The sequence below is a fragment of the Camelus ferus genome, chromosome 6 (assembly GCF_009834535.1).
Source record: "Camelus ferus isolate YT-003-E chromosome 6, BCGSAC_Cfer_1.0, whole genome shotgun sequence".
In the NCBI taxonomy this organism is placed as follows: domain Eukaryota; kingdom Metazoa; phylum Chordata; class Mammalia; order Artiodactyla; family Camelidae; genus Camelus; species Camelus ferus.
The window spans coordinates 64,616,556-64,631,883 of NC_045701.1; the positions used below are offsets into that span (position 1 = coordinate 64,616,556).

At 49.3% G+C, this 15,328-nt stretch overlaps 1 protein-coding gene across 3 annotated transcripts in view; it reads right to left on the reverse strand.

Moving 5' to 3' along the window:
- The window catches only part of TMEM229B (transmembrane protein 229B), a 38,756-nt gene extending 23,918 nt beyond the window's left edge, over positions 1–14,838 (reverse strand). For all 3 annotated transcript variants that reach the window (XR_004320779.1, XM_032482228.1, XM_032482229.1), the window contains exon 1: positions 14,491–14,838. The gene's annotated coding sequence lies outside the window, so the exon portion shown is untranslated. The remainder of the gene's footprint in view (positions 1–14,490) is intronic.
- Positions 14,839–15,328: the final 490 nt, after the last annotated feature.

Below are 15,328 nucleotides of genomic sequence, written 5' to 3' on the forward strand. Positions count from 1 at the left end.
TAGTGACTCTGGATAAAGAGTATATATCTGGACTATTCTGGTAACTTTTCTGTAAGTTTGTTTGAAACCACTTCCAAATAACAAATTTGGAGAAAAAAACAACAAAGGGGCCCCATCCTTTAGACAGGGAGTTGGGTGGGGTGGAGCAGACGTGCAGGGTGAATCCAGGAAGGACATTGGTCATCACATGTCTACACTGGATACAAAAATTCCAGCTCTGCCAAAAGGTCCGTATAAGATACACCTCATCTCCGGTGTGGCCCTCCCCTTTTCTTACTTCTCCACTTATTTACTCCTTCCTCTCCCCAAGATCAGCAATCCTCCAGGAGGCCTCCCTATTAGTACCAAAGGACAGGATTGATTAACCTTCTGGATCTATTCTTGTATGTAGTTAATATTTGCTGAAGATGTTTTGACAGCCACAAGCCCACGGTAATGAGTCAGGCTATATGTGTTAAGCCACAGCCTTCTGAGTGTTTCATGGTATTTCATCACCACCACCTCCCACAAACTTGTAGGCTAGTCCCATTCATACTGCCTGAAGTTAGGACTTTATACCATGTTCCTCCTTTCTGAGATCTCACTCAGGCTTTCTATACCCCGATTCCTACATCCCACCACCATCACTGCCACCCAACTCCAAAGTAAACCTCCTCCCTCCCACACAGACGGGCACAGCCTCCCTCCCCAGGTACCCCGTCTGTCACAGCTGGGTGTGGCCTCTTGAAATAACGCCCCTCTAAATAAGAGATCGCTGATGGAGTCTCTTTAAGGAGACTCACTGCAGGGAAGGGGTTGGAGAAAACCATCCTGTTATCCAAATTCATCTGTTTATTAATTCAGAAATCCTTATATGCACCTATTATGTGCAGACTACTCAACACTAAGCTGGTTGGGGTGCGAAAGCTGAAGTTTAGCAGAGGGGCTTGTTGTTTTTAGAACATCGGAAATATAAAATCTTGGAAATTCTACTGTAGTGTCAAATACCAGAAACCTAATAACAATAATAACTTCCATTCTGACAACCTTTTACTTAAATGAACTTCCTTCAAGTTAACCCCATTCTTCATGCATTCATTTGAAGGGGCAAAACCCACAAAGGGACCAGCAAGACCTCCCAGACAGGGCCATTGCCTTCCTGCTTTTGTGCTTCTGTAAAATGGCTTGCTTCTAGGAAAATGAAACTCCCAATTGGTCCATTTCTAACACCTCATTTGCATTTACCCCTAAAATTCCATTGGTTCCCAAAAGCTCACTCCTGATTGGTCCATTTCTAACACCTAATTTGCATATGGCACAAACTTAATCAAAACCTAAAACCCTATAAAAGCCTGTGTAAACCTACAGATGGGGTCCAGAGTTTGGAGTATTAATTCCTCTGGGCCTACTGGCATAATAAAGCTGAGTTCTTCAACCCTCCAAGTGTTGCTTGGTCTCTTGACAGGATTCAGGTTGCTGTAACACATTCACATGTTCCTTTAACAATTACTCAGTATCTATGTCCACCACCAGGGACATGCAAAGACCCCGGAGGCAAAGACCCAAGCCCGGGCCACAGCGGCTGACATTCTAAGTGGTCCTGGACTGCCCGACTATCCTGGTAGACATGTGCTTAGGGCACTGGCCATGATGGGGCACCAGAGAAAATTGTTTTAAAGAGGAGAAGATGAGAGAGGTTCCAAAAGAAGCTATTGTGGCTTCAGTACACAAATAAATTCTGTTATTTCCAAAAACATGATTTTATATTCTAATTGAGAATTATATTGATGTATTTTTAATGACTTAGGGGACCCTAAGCCTGTCAGTGAGGAGGGGCTCTAAAGATTTTAATCCAGCCCAAACAGTAAATAGAAATTGTCATCCTAAATGCCGACAAGGGTCAAGCAGCCAATTAGTGAAGACACCAGAGCTATTAAGAAAGTAGGACTGACAGGGCTGGGTGAGGGATTTATTGGGGGTGGTGGGAGGGAGAGGAAGAGAGAGTTCGAGAAAGGCACCCAGACTTCTGACTTGGGCAAGGGCAGGGTCATTCCCAGAGAGGAGGACGCAGGCAAAGGTGTGTATTAGAGGAGCCACATGATGAACTGTGTTTCAGGTGCTCTAAGTTTGAAATGCCCCAGCACTCTAGGCTGGAGGCAGGTGTCAGACCCCTGCTGGATGGAGCAGTGGAGAGGAGGAGCCTGCAGGGGAGAAGGTGCAAGGGGTGGCATCCAGAGCTGGTGGAGGATGAAGTGTTGTGAAGGGGTCTCGGAAAGGGCCAAGAAGGGATGAAGACACCCAGGAAGGGACCTCGCCAGGGAAATGGGGGCAGGAGAGTGTCAGTGGTCGTGGTCAATTGCAGAGACAAACCAGACAGGGAATGAAGAGATTTAGCAGCAAAAAAGGTCATTGAGGACCATTTAAGAAGGAGGAGTGACTGCAAAGGGAGGTGGCTGAGACAGTGTGGACGGGTGACTCTTCAGAAGTTTGCTTGGGAAGGGAAGGAGAGAGAAAAGCTGCTGGAGCAGGGGGGTCCTTTCTCCCTTCCTCTTTTCTTCTTTCCTAGATAAGGGAGACCTAAGGATGCTTAACACTAAGGAAAAAAACCACAGCAAGGGAGAGCTTGTGGCTGGGACATATGTTGTGGGGCACATGTGGATGCTCAGGGTGTCCTGAGGTCATGGAGGGGAGCACGATGAGCCACAGTCCCAAAGGCCAGCAGGACATGAGTGTCACTATAATCCCTTTACCGAGAGGAGACCCAGGCAGCCAGAGTAAAGGTGGCATAAGTACTAAGGCACTACAGCCAGACCTAGAAGACAGGTCTCCCAGTTTCCAGTCCCGGTCCTTCTTCCAGAACAGCAGTTCTCAACGGGGCCACCCCATGGGATGGCGGGCGGTGAGGGCCCTCAGTCTGCATCACTTGGTGGGTGAGGAGTGCTACAGGTACTTATTGGTGGGGACCTGGAATGCCGGACACCCTGCGGCTCCCACAACAACTCACAAAAGAACGCTCCCATATGACTTTAGAACATTCAGCTGGGCATTCACAGAGGTGAAAAGTCCGTTTACAATTATCTGCATCTAGAACCAAACTCCCTTTCTGAAATTAGCATAGGATTTTTGCATGGTTTCAGCATACACTGAATTTTCCAGGAATGCCATTGGAGGGCAAATCAAGGGGATCCTTTGCTTTTTATTCGGAGCTTTATCAAGAGTGGTTCACCATGTGGGAAAATCACGTCAACCTCAGCAGCACCTCTCCTGGTACTGGAGTCACCCACACTACACACCTGCCTGTTGTGTGTATTTGTGGCTGTTTCATTCGCAGTGATTTTATGTACAGGTTCAAGCACTGGACTCCTTCCTTCTGTTTTCTGGGGAGTCATGCCCAAGCAATTACATATTAGAATATGTGACATTGTATTATAATTAACTTTTCCTTTATTTCTCTTTTGTATTACAGTTTAGGCATTATGTTGATTTTTAAAAAATTTATGTATGTAGGTGTGTCATATTATCTATGAATTTGAGTCGGAGTAATTAGGAGGCATTAAAAATATTTACTTGATAAAAGAGGGGCCCCTACTTTGTGCCCCAAGAAGCAAGGGAAACTGTGGTGCTGAGGGAAATGGAGGGGTGAGCAGACTCAGGGGGCTTCAAATGATCAATCCCACAGGATAAAGTCAATGGTCTTTTATAGACATCAACATGAAGTTCCTGAATGATGGGTACACGACGTGGTCGGTCCATGGGGCTTAAGAAAATGATTCACTTGGGCACCTTTGGGGAATTTCATTTCACAATTTTCACGGGACTTTCTCAATTAATTTAAATGAGACTAACCTCAGCATTTTCCAGCACGTAATGACAAGAGGTAGAAGACCACAGGCCATCTGCAGGCCCCAGGGAAATGATAAATGGTTGAATGTCTGGAGGCAAAGATGTGTTTAGAAGAAGTCAAAGAAATAGGTGCCAGACTTGGTCTGGGGAATATCTTCTTAATGGATGAGAAGATTGAGTAAACAGTATGTAAGAAGATGCTTAAGGATATTTATGGAAATGCTATATCACAAGGAATCATGGACAGGAATAGGGATAGAGGAATGATCTCAGAGGACCTCCAAAAGGTTAAAAAGGCAGGTCAGAAATACTCAGGGCTCAGAATCTGAGAGAAGCTGGTTATTTAATGGTAGGGGAAAAGGCAGGCTAAATTCCCACAGGCGTGCCCATCACTGCCAAAGAGGGACAAAGGGTTAAAAGAAGTGTCCTTCAGTCAAGAGGGGATAGCTAACTGATTCATGTGTCCTCCCCACCGAGGACACCTGGGGACTGGGAGGAAAGGAAAGGAGCAGCCTGCCATTCTGGGATGCTAGTGGGTGGTCCAGAGACAGGGCTTTCTGAGCCTGGCTCTTGCACTAACCCTCACAACTCTATTACCTCTCCTCTCAGTTTTCCTCATCAAAAAAAATGAATAAAACACAATAGAACACTTTAGACTCTATCATTGTACATTTTTCTATTGTATTCATGTTCTTCCAAGAGTATTTGTGTACGTATTTAAAAAAATTTTTTTCCTGGTGTTTATTTTTTTAAATGGAGGTACTGAAGATTGAATCCAGGACCTTGCACATGCTAAGCACGTGCTCTACCACTGAGCTGTTACCCTCCCCTATTTTTTAATTTTAAAATGTCAGGTTGAAGCAGCTGTATGGATTAACAAGAAGACGCTCAAATGAATACCTGCATCCCTTCCCAGAAGGAAGTAGAGGAACCTGGCTCACGTGGGCTCTGAAGAAACATTCAGATGTAGGAACCAGTTTACGAGTCTCTGCAGCGCTGACTCAGCCAAGGGGCCAACAGCCACCCCCTCCCACCCAGTATTAAAGTGAAGTGCAGACACCTAGCAGGTAGGTACTCCCACCCTGATGACACGCCGGTTCACCCCTGAGACGTCACAGTAGGAAGAGGGAAGCCTTCGTGGTTTAGGAGTCAAGCAGGGCTGGGACTACGGTGAGGCAAGAAAGGCACTAGACTCGGATACAATACTTGAAGAGGTGCCAATAAAAAGCTTAGTAATCAGAATAGATGATAGTGCGATGCAATATTTGAAAAAAACAAATTGGTAAACCCAAGGTGTGGGCTGCTATTGTACTGGAACCAGGGCCGGGATGAGGGCAAGGCCAGTGAGGCAAGGTCACATGAGGGTCAATGATGTTAGCATAGTCCCGCATCGCAAGAACCCCTTGCTGCGATTAGCACCCCTGGAGAAATACTGCAGAGCTCCACAATCTCTGATCCCAAACACTTGGAATTCAGAATTGTTTAGATTTTGAAAAAGGTAATATAGAACACATCCAGTAGATTACATAATCCCCACAGCAGCGTCCGGGGCGGCACTGCCAAACACATGAAGATTTCTGCAACCAGAACTATGAATATTCACTCTCCGCAGAGTAAAGAGACCACCAGTGGCCTTGCGTTCGTCCAGGTCAGGCTCTGCCATCACGTGAGTTAAAAAAAAGCTTTTGGTTTTAGGATGTTTTGGATTTTGAAACTGCAGATAAAGGCGCGTGGGCCTGAACAGCATTGCATCGGGTGTCTTAAAGGAAAGAAGCAGCAGATTAGACCCAAAACTTTGGTTATAAACTTGTGCAGAAAAGAAAACTGTGAAGTCTTCAGCAGTGATGACCCAGAGGAAGGCGATTTCTAAAAGCTGGGTCAAGCCCAGAGCAGACTTACAGCATTTCCCACCAGCCAACCAACCGCTACTGTTAAGTTCCGTCTGTGTGTAAGAGCTTGTGCAGGGTCCTGGGCTGTACTGAGACACGCCAGGACTCAGGCCCCCTCTTCAAGGGCTGAAAAGTTAGGGGGGACTGGAAGGCACAGAATACTGGAAACTGAAAGGAGCTAATCCACACCTGCACTTTAAAAATGATGAAGCCAACGGTTCAGAGAGGTCAAAGTTCTTGTACAAGTTAGCAGCAGGAAGTTAGCGGCACAGAGCGATCAGATTCTGGGTATGCTAACTGCCCTTCACTGCTCTTTGCATAAAAGTACAGAATAATTGCCAACTTAGTAAGGAAATTGCAAGAGGAGACAAGATCCCAGCTGAAGTGGTTTTCGTCAAACATACCTTTGCAGCAAAGGCGGGTTCCGACTTTTAAAAGGACTGGAATTTGGGAAGGCAGCAGAGCAGATGCAGGGCCTCCTGGCAGGAAAATAATATGAGGTATGGGGTTGGGGGCGGATGCGCAGCAGGTGAGTTGGGCATGTGGATTAGGCGCTGGTGAAGGGCCTAGAAGGAGTTATTGGAAAAGTAGGGAAAAGCAAGGCATGGAGAGCTTAAGTGCCAGAGTGAGGAACCTACAGTATGTCCTAAGGCACGTTTCCCAGTCATTTGAGTTCTGCCTTCACGACTGAAGGCTGCCCGCTACTCTTGCAGGAAGAGGCAGAGTGTAGCCATTTAAAAGAGCACACTCTGCGGTCAGATTCTTGCCATTGGAATCGGGTTCTGATGCCAACTGTGTGACCTCGGACAAACTGCATAACCTCTCTTTGCCTTGGTTTACTCATACGTGGCACAGAGATACTACAAGTACCTCCCTTGTGAAAGTTACAGGAAAGAGCATGTTTACTGTCCCGAACACAGTCCCTGCCATTATGAGTACTCAGTAAGTGTGAGTTGTTGTTAGCCTTTTTTATTTGTTGTATTTGCAGTTATATACGTACTGTAGCCTCATCCTAAGCAGTAACATCCATGAACTCCTGGGCTTCTTGTGACAGCTATGGTTTGATGACACACACACATAACAGGAGGTTAACTCAAAAGTCTTAACCAAGGCCCTGGATACAACAGGTCTGACACTCCCAAGCTGCTGAGAGGTCCTTCAACAGAACCACTCGGGAGATCTGATATCTGACCCTGCACCCGAGAGGACAGGGTGGACTGGCACCTGACCATACCTGAGACGCTGGAGGTGAGAGATGCAAGTTGGCCATCTGCTATGGGCAGAGCTAAGAGAGACGGCTGAGCTGGGGAGCGGGCCTGTGTTCCCAGGTTAATTGTGCCAAAGGATGTGTGATTGTTTCCTTGGATTATGTGGGCCACGTGCAAGAGGGGGCTCACACGAGTTCAGAGGAGGTCTTGTCCAAGAGGGTGGCTCAGACGGATGGAAGGACCTTAGCTGAAAGTGGCTAGAGGTGAATCGCTGGATTTTAGGGGCTGAGGAAAGAACAGGGATCTAGAATAGAGGATAATTTGCTCTTTTCAAGACAACTGGAAGTGAATGGTCCCAGTAATGGGGGGAAAGAGTCTCCGAGAAACTGATGACCATGGCCACAAGAAGAGACTCAGCATTAAGTACCTGCCAAGCCCAGGAAGTTAGGAGCTGGCAGACAACAGTGCTGGCCAAGTAAGGCCTTTCTTGTCCTTCCCAGCCCAGTGACAAAGGACTGGACATATTAAATACTGAATTGAGACTATGTTTGTGACTTAAAGTGACCACAAGAACTTCTACTGCCTAAGAATGACCTGGAACATTATGGGCCTGATGGAATTTTCCTCCCAGGGCAGGGGAACAACTAATGCCACTGAATCAACATAAAGGGACAGTGGGAGACAAAATTAAGTCACATTATGAGTACATACCAATGAGTCATGTTTCTTTACACTCATTAGAAACATAGCTATTAAACTGAAATGTTTTTCCCTGTTCCAACAAAAATCATTTCTCAGATTCCCAGTGGTATGGTAACCACAATTAGAAATCACTGACATAGGGCAATAAGGAACTCAGGAAAAAAAGCAAGGCAGGCAGGACAGAAAAGATGGGTTTGGTGGATTCAGTAGGAGATCATTTGGTCTGCAACCTTGGATATGATGAAATTAAAATAGAAGCGGTCCCAGTGGAGAGCAGAATCCTTGGACAAATGGCTTGTTCAAAGGGAAATTGAGGCGGCCCAATGTCATGAACAGAGAAGCTGTGACCCCCTGAGTTCCTAGGCTGAGCTTATAGTATGATCTTGCTCCTTCATGGGGAGCCAGGGAAGCAGAAGTGGGATATGTTCTCACTAACTCAGAGTCACCCGGAAAGCCTCAGCTGAAGTCTCCATGCCTGGGAGCCCTGGGAAGATCCTGGGCTGAACCAGGCCCTGGAGTCTGCAAATCCAAGTTCAGAATGGAAGACATAACCAAAGCATGCCTTCCCTGCTGCCTTCACCTGGGGACAATCAGAAGATGAGGGGGGTGTGAAGTTTAAGTTTTAAAACAAGATACAAGAGGTGTGCTCCATGGTTTAGAAGACGGCCAGTATAAGGGTGAAGACACACAACTTCTCAGCTGCCCCATTTAAACAAAGAAGGAATGACCAACCCAGTCCCCCTTTCTAAGAAGGGACTTACTCCAGCTGTGACTTTGTCCCTTAACTTCTAATGTGGCTTCCTTTTCCTTCAACCCCACCTCTGCTCTCCCAGCTCTGACACCCTGCAACTCCAGACCAGCTGAGTTATCATCTGAAAAAGGACCAAATTATCCAGATTCCACTGGATCATCCAAGCATTACTGCTGGAGATGTGAGAGAATATCTCTTCCAACATTTTTATTTTATGGATAAGGGAAAAAAAGGCCAAAGGTCTCAAGTCACATGCCCGGAGTCACTGAACTGAGACATGAACCCATGTATTCTGACCCCTAGCATGTCACTCCATTCTGCACCAACATGCTAACTCTCAAAGGGGGTCAGCCCCTCTCCCAGGCCACCACCTCAACCTTTGTTCCTCTTCCACAAACATCTCAAAATGTAGAAAAGCCACAGTGTTAACTTGCCTGGAACAGACAGGGATGAAAGATATGAGAATCACTTCAGTGAACTAGCTGGTCACCTTTGAATGGAGTAATCAGTGGCCACAAATATTTTCTCAGAAGAACAGGATAATCCAGAGCTTGCTGTACTTTGCAGAGTATACTTGGGCCCCAGGGTCATAATCAGGGTGTCCACAGCTGGACTGTAAGGATGGGCAGGGTAAGGTCCAGAAACTAGGTTGGAGGATGAGGACTGGAGTCCAGAATCTGCAAAGATAAACTACTATGCCTAGTGGCGGTAGGGTGACAAGAAAAATGCTGCCCAGAGAGCCTGCTGAGTAAGAGGAAAACATGGCATCACAATGAAATGGAGTTTATGAGATATATTCCTATGCCAAGCAGAAAGCCTGGTCTTCTTATGGTAACCCCTGGGCCATCTGGTCTACTTCCCTAAAGCGGGGTACCGACCTCTCTCTTCTTCCCAAACATTCGCCAGGAAGTTGATTTTCAAAAGAGAATCTTGACGTCCATCTCCTTTTAACTAGCTGTGTTTAATCCACACCAGCTCTCCTTCTTATAGTTTAACTAGCAGTACCTCCTCTCTTACCTTCTCCCAACATTTATTCCACCACGACATCCAGGGCTTTAGAACACGATAGAATCAGATGGATGTCCGTTCAAACCCCAATTTGGCTACTATCTGGCTGTGTGACATGTGCAATGACTTTATCTTTCAGAGCCTCAGCTGTAAAATGGAGATAATCAATAATAGCTATCTCATTGCCGTGTGAGGAGAACCTATATCAAGTGCTTACTTAGCCCAGTGCCCGGCATATCATAAGTATTCAATAAACAGTGGCTGTCTTTGTTATTGTTGCTATCATCACTGAAGCCAGCTACAGTTCCACGTGTGGAATTAAATCTCAGAGGGCGGAAACAGGCCATCCAAGGTCGCACAAGGGAGTTAGGGAGGGATCCCAGATTTCCTAACCCCGGAAGCCTTTGCCAACCATCAGCTCCTACACAAATGTCATCGCCTAATGACCTAGAAATCTGGGTCTCTGATCATATCCAAGGACCACAGCTGATGATTTAATAGGTACTCACTGTGTGCTAGATACTGGGCCGGCTATATGAAAGTTTTAAGTCATCTCCTTGTTTGTAGCAGGCAAAAACACAATTACAAAACAAAAGTCTGGAGTCACTGCTTATGTTGCCCAGTGGTGACAATATTTCTTGTCCACGGTTGTTTTAAGATGGGAGATGAAAGTAAGACCAATGCCCTGGCTGCCTTCTTTCTGGTTTTAGAAAGCCTTTTTCAACTGGGAATGGGGGGGGGGGGGTCCTAGGGACTGGAGACTAAGTGGGGTCTGGCCAAGGACAGCTGTGGAAAAGAAGATGGGAGCTGGCAGTGGCCTAAAAATGGGTCCCCATCATTGCTCCAAAGAACAGCAGTTATTTTCTGCAAGGTGGACCTCTTGCTGTACTAGACCTGTCCCTACACTGACTGTGCAAACAATGAAACCAGGGTGCCCCAGGAAGCACATTTTATCTTGAAGCATGAATCACCCCTTGGAAGTCCAGAAAAGAACCCTTTCTTTGTGGTCCTTCAATCTCCTTCTTGGCCAGCATCCCTAGTTCCTCAGGGGTGTCAAGGCCTTAGGAAAACTCTGAGTGAGTGACCTTTTTGATGGAAACAGACCATTCCAGAAGCTCATGTGACAGGAGTGCCTCTTAAAAACTGAAAGGAAACAATGAATGAATGAACCAGCCAGAAGGCCTTGGTCATTCAAGTCCAACTGCGAAGGCAGCTAGAAATGGCTAATCCAGTATGTCCTGAATGCAGGGCTTCTGAAGAGGAAAAGAATGGCAGAGAGAGCTCTCTCCAATCATGCCCTTGATCTGTGAGATCTCCTTACGGTAACTTAGGATTTGACAATGCAATTGCAGGTCATGCCTTTTTTTTAACTGTCATGCTTCTAGAGGGTGGAGCAGCAGAAAGGCACCATCTGAGGACCCAGGTCCTGCCCACTGTCAACTGTTGGCCATAATTCCAAGGATGCTGTCCCTTGTACAATACCAGCCACACTGGGAGCCAAAAACCCTGAGAGGATATCAAACTCCCTGTTGAGGAGTCAGCAGAGTAAAGGACAACGGGGAGCTGGATGTTCAGAAAGAGGAACTAGCAATGACTTTAGTTACCCCTCAAATTGCCAGATTGGATTGTGACCTGGCCCCAAAGGTGTGAGCACCAACATTGGCAGAGGGTGGAAAGTTCCCTTTCAGAACCATCCTCTGAGGGAGCAGTGGGCCAGTATCATTCTGTAACCCCACTACATTTATAAGGGAACTGATGTTAAAATGAACATGGAGGACAGACTTAGGGCAGAGGAGGGCAGGAGTCCACACCTGCAGGGAGGATGTGAGCAAAGGAAAGGGAGCAGGCGCTCCTTTTCACCTGGGAATGTGATAGATTCCTTATCCAGCCTCAGTTCTATCTATGGATGTCAGCTGCAGGGGTGAAAACCACGTCCCTCTCCTTGACTCACAGCAGCATGGCACGTCCCACAGCTCAAAGCCTCAGGTAAACGTACATTTGAAATTAAATCCATGGGTACCCTATCTATCAGTGCATCTTTATCACACAATGAAAAAGTGTAACCAGTGTGTCTCCTCCAGTACTGAAGTCTAAACACTCTTAAATCCTAGGAAAGGAAAACTTCCTCTGCACAGACATTCAGGCATCCCACAGCCAGTGCGTTAATCCTCAGTGTGACTGTTTCCTTCAGTGGAAACCACAGTCAAAAATGCCACCTCCTAGCCCTTCCCCCAAATCAGCTTACGCTTTACTTTTTAAATACAAAGTCTCTGATTTCTGAGAGGTGGGGATGGAGTGGAAGCCAAAGACCAGGCCAGCAAGGCTGAGTTTCTTCCTGCTCAGATGATCAGACTCCCTTCTTACATTCCCTCCTTAGCCAGGTGTTGCCACAAAGGATAGCTCAGAGTTTGCCAAGTCAGAAATTACCCACATCTTAAAAGGAATGTTCCTGGAATAAAAAAAAAAAAATACAATAAAACCCACACTGCCTTGTCTGTAAATCCGGGGTAGGGGAGGAGGGCAGAGGAAAGTAAAGAGATACAAGTTTGAAAGCAGCCAGGCTGTGCCAGGGTTAGATCTCCCTTCCCTCAAGGACAGCCAGATCTGATGGTGCTGATGATAAAGTCGTGCGGCTTCACTTTACTGCCCCTACCCAGGTCTCAGCCTGTAACATCAGCATCCCCAGCACCATCAGAGACCCTGCTCAGAGCTCAGAGGGTGACTGCCACTGACATCCAGGCTGTGACACTGCCTACCAGGAAACATCCTACTAGGAAGGAGCTGTAAGGCATCTGGAGAGCAAAGGCAGACAGAAAACACCTGCTGCCAGTACGCTGTCCCAAGTGCCCTTCTGATTAAAAACTACACTTTTAAAACCAACACTGAGCTTCCCTGATGACAAATGCTGAAATGTAGCCCTTTCCTGCAAAAAGACACCTTTCCCTTTAGAAACGATACGTGAATCTGATACGAGGAAAATAAACACAGTATAAGGCTGCCTAACTCATTTAACATCTTTCATTCAAGAACCTGAGGCACTTAAGTCACTTTATAAATGTAAAAATTCATGCCTCATCACTTTAAAAGAGGGAGTCAGAGGGAGTATCATGTTCCCATCTTAGGAACAGTCAACCGAAAAGCCCCTCTCTCACCAGTGGAGGTGGGGCGGTCAGACCTTCATACCATTATCCTCAGCTCTGAACAGCTTGGGATAAACCCAAAGGAGGACTGAGCCATAATCAGCCCTGTCTATTTAAAGGGGAAAGGGCCCTAGAAGTGGGACTGGTGGTGCTCTCTAGCCTAGCGCCTGCATCTGACCTCGGCCACAAGTTCCAGAACCATATAGATTTATAGCTCAGGAGACTTCATTTTCTCCCACTATCCCTTACTGGTCCTGGAACCTCCCTCCCTCCTGTAACTTTAAGTAGCCAAAGTCAACACTAAATTAGCTTGTCATTTCCCTCCAAGGACCAGATAAAAAAAGTTGATTCTGCCTCTACTATCTGCCCAGTTACCACTCATTTCTGACCCCAGATATAAAGCCCTGGGGAGGAGGCCAAGCCTCATCTCAGCCCACCCCTCCATGCCTTGAGGGCAAGGTGTCCTGGCAGGCCCACCTCTGACCTAACTACTCATATCATTAATTCATTCACAGGAACAGACAGGAGTCACCCAGCAGTCCAGCCCCCACCGCCACCCAGTGCCTTCTGTCTCCACAGGCAAGCAGCTGTAGCTCTGCCTTGCAACCAGGGGGAACCCCTACTCTCAAAGGGCTGTCCTTTCTAAGAGGAAGAAAGGCAATGGGCAGTCCTGCCACAGGATGGAAGTCAGTGGTCACATGCAAGCTGGCTCAGAGCTGGAGGCACCTTGTTCCTGGAGACATAAGGTCGGGGAGTGGGTACCTGGAAACTGGCGCCTTTTGTTTTCTAGAGAGAAAGAAACTGTATCCTGCTCCCCCCTCCGCCTGCCCAAGGAAGGCCATTCAACCCTAGCCTTGACCCCTCTTCCTGGTTAGAGCAAAGAGAAAAACCCGGGCCTCCTGATGACCCAAGTCTGAAGGCCAGAGTAACAGCTCATTTGTTACTGGCTGCTGAGAACGCAGGAGAATTGGTGAGTAGAGCCCCCAAGGTTACACTAGCACAGCTCCCCGGGGTCCTGCTCTCTTCCTCCTAGGAGGGCTTGAAGTGGCATCAGAACAGCCTGCCACCCTAAGCTCTGTACCTGAGGCAACCAAACAAACATACCCCCAAGGAGACTGTGGAGACAGAGGGAGACATAGTCCAGGAAAGGAAAGGAAGGGGATCAGTTTCTGACTGGGCACAGAAAGAGAGAAAGGAAGATACCTGGGAAAGAGGCCAGTATCTCCCTGCCCTTGCGGTAATGGTCCCCATCCCAGCCCCGCATCTGTCACAGTGCACGGGAGAAAAGGGTGGGCAGATGGAAAGCTAGCAGCCAGGGGGCTGGGCTGGGCCCGAGGGCACGGATCTGGGGAGGAGAGGACGCCTAGGTGTGCAGTCCACCATCACCTAGTTTTTCCATGCACCCTGGAGAGAGGGTTCATCTGGCACGGTTCCCTCCCCTTCAGAAAAGTCCTCAGCCTCAAACTCAGGAGGATCCGTGGTTCCCACTTCCAAGCTCTGGCTCTCTAGCTTCCACCCAGACTGACGCCCCCTCCACCCTCCCGAGGCGGCTTCGGGGATGCTCTCCGCCCGCCCGGAGGAAGAGGGGGTGTCAACCTTCCGCTGCCGGAGATCCGCGGCTGGCCCCTTCCCCTCACATCTCCCCGATACCCTTTTGTTTCAGGCGGGGAAAGTTGCCAACCTGCACCCCTTTCCCAACACGCCCCCCTGTGCGCCCATCCCCCGCAGGGAATCCAAGCCCGAGAGCACCATCTAATCTGCGGCTCGCTCTCTAGCCGAGGCAGCCGCTTTGAAACCGAAAGCAAAGAGGAAGCGGGATCCGGCTGCGCCCCTAGCCCGGCTGCCGGGTAGCCGGATCTTCCCCATCACCGCACCGTCGCCCGCTTCCCCCGCACTCGGCGCTGCACGCCCCGCGCGGCCACCTTCCCCGGCGGCGGAAAGGCCTCCCTGCGGACATCGGGGGCACCTACCGGTGCGGGGCCGCGGCCGCGAGCAGGGGCAAGGCAGGGCCGGCAGCCTGCCGGGCGCAGGTGCGGCCAGGAGCGCGGTCTCCCCGGCTAGCTCCCGCTCCTCCTCCCGCGCCGGGACTCGGGGCGCTCTCCTGCGCCGCCTGCTCCCCGCCCCCACGCCCGGCGCTCGGGCTCCCCCCGCGCCGAGTTGCGGGCCGTGCCTCCCCCACGCCGCCGGCCCTCCCGCGCCGCACCTAGTCCCGCATTGTGTGTCGGCGCCCGCCGCGGCGGCGCGGGGGTCCGGGGGCTGCGGCCGCCGCTGCCCGGGCCGAACGGAGCCCCCGGCGGCGGCGGCGGCGGCGGCGGCGGCACTCACCCATAGTATGGATGCGCTGCAAACTGCACATGCTCGCGTCTGACAGGCGCCCTGCCTCCGGCCCCACTTAACTCCTTGCTCGCCCGCTCGCACGCAGGGCCGCTGCCCCGCCGACCCCCACGTCTCCCGCCGCCGGGGGTCGGCCGCGCCCGGGGCGCCTGGAAGCGCGCCTTCGGCTGGGGCCTCGGCGCAGGTGGCTGCAGTGCAGAGCTCCTCGGTCCTCCTGGCCCCCGCCACCTCTCCTGCGTTTGAGGTGTCTGCAGAAACCCGGAGGAGAGGACTGGCCAGGATCCCTCACCTCCCAGCTCGTAGGACTTGAGGGGACTGCTTGTACAGCACCCAATGTGGGTACTCTGTAGGTCCCAGCTACCCAAGGGCCATAGTCCACACGGTGTTGCAGACCCACTATGTGCCAGCATTGGGTTCCGTGCTGTCTGTTCATTGAAACGGGCCTGCAAGATCGTTTTCATTATCCCCATTTTC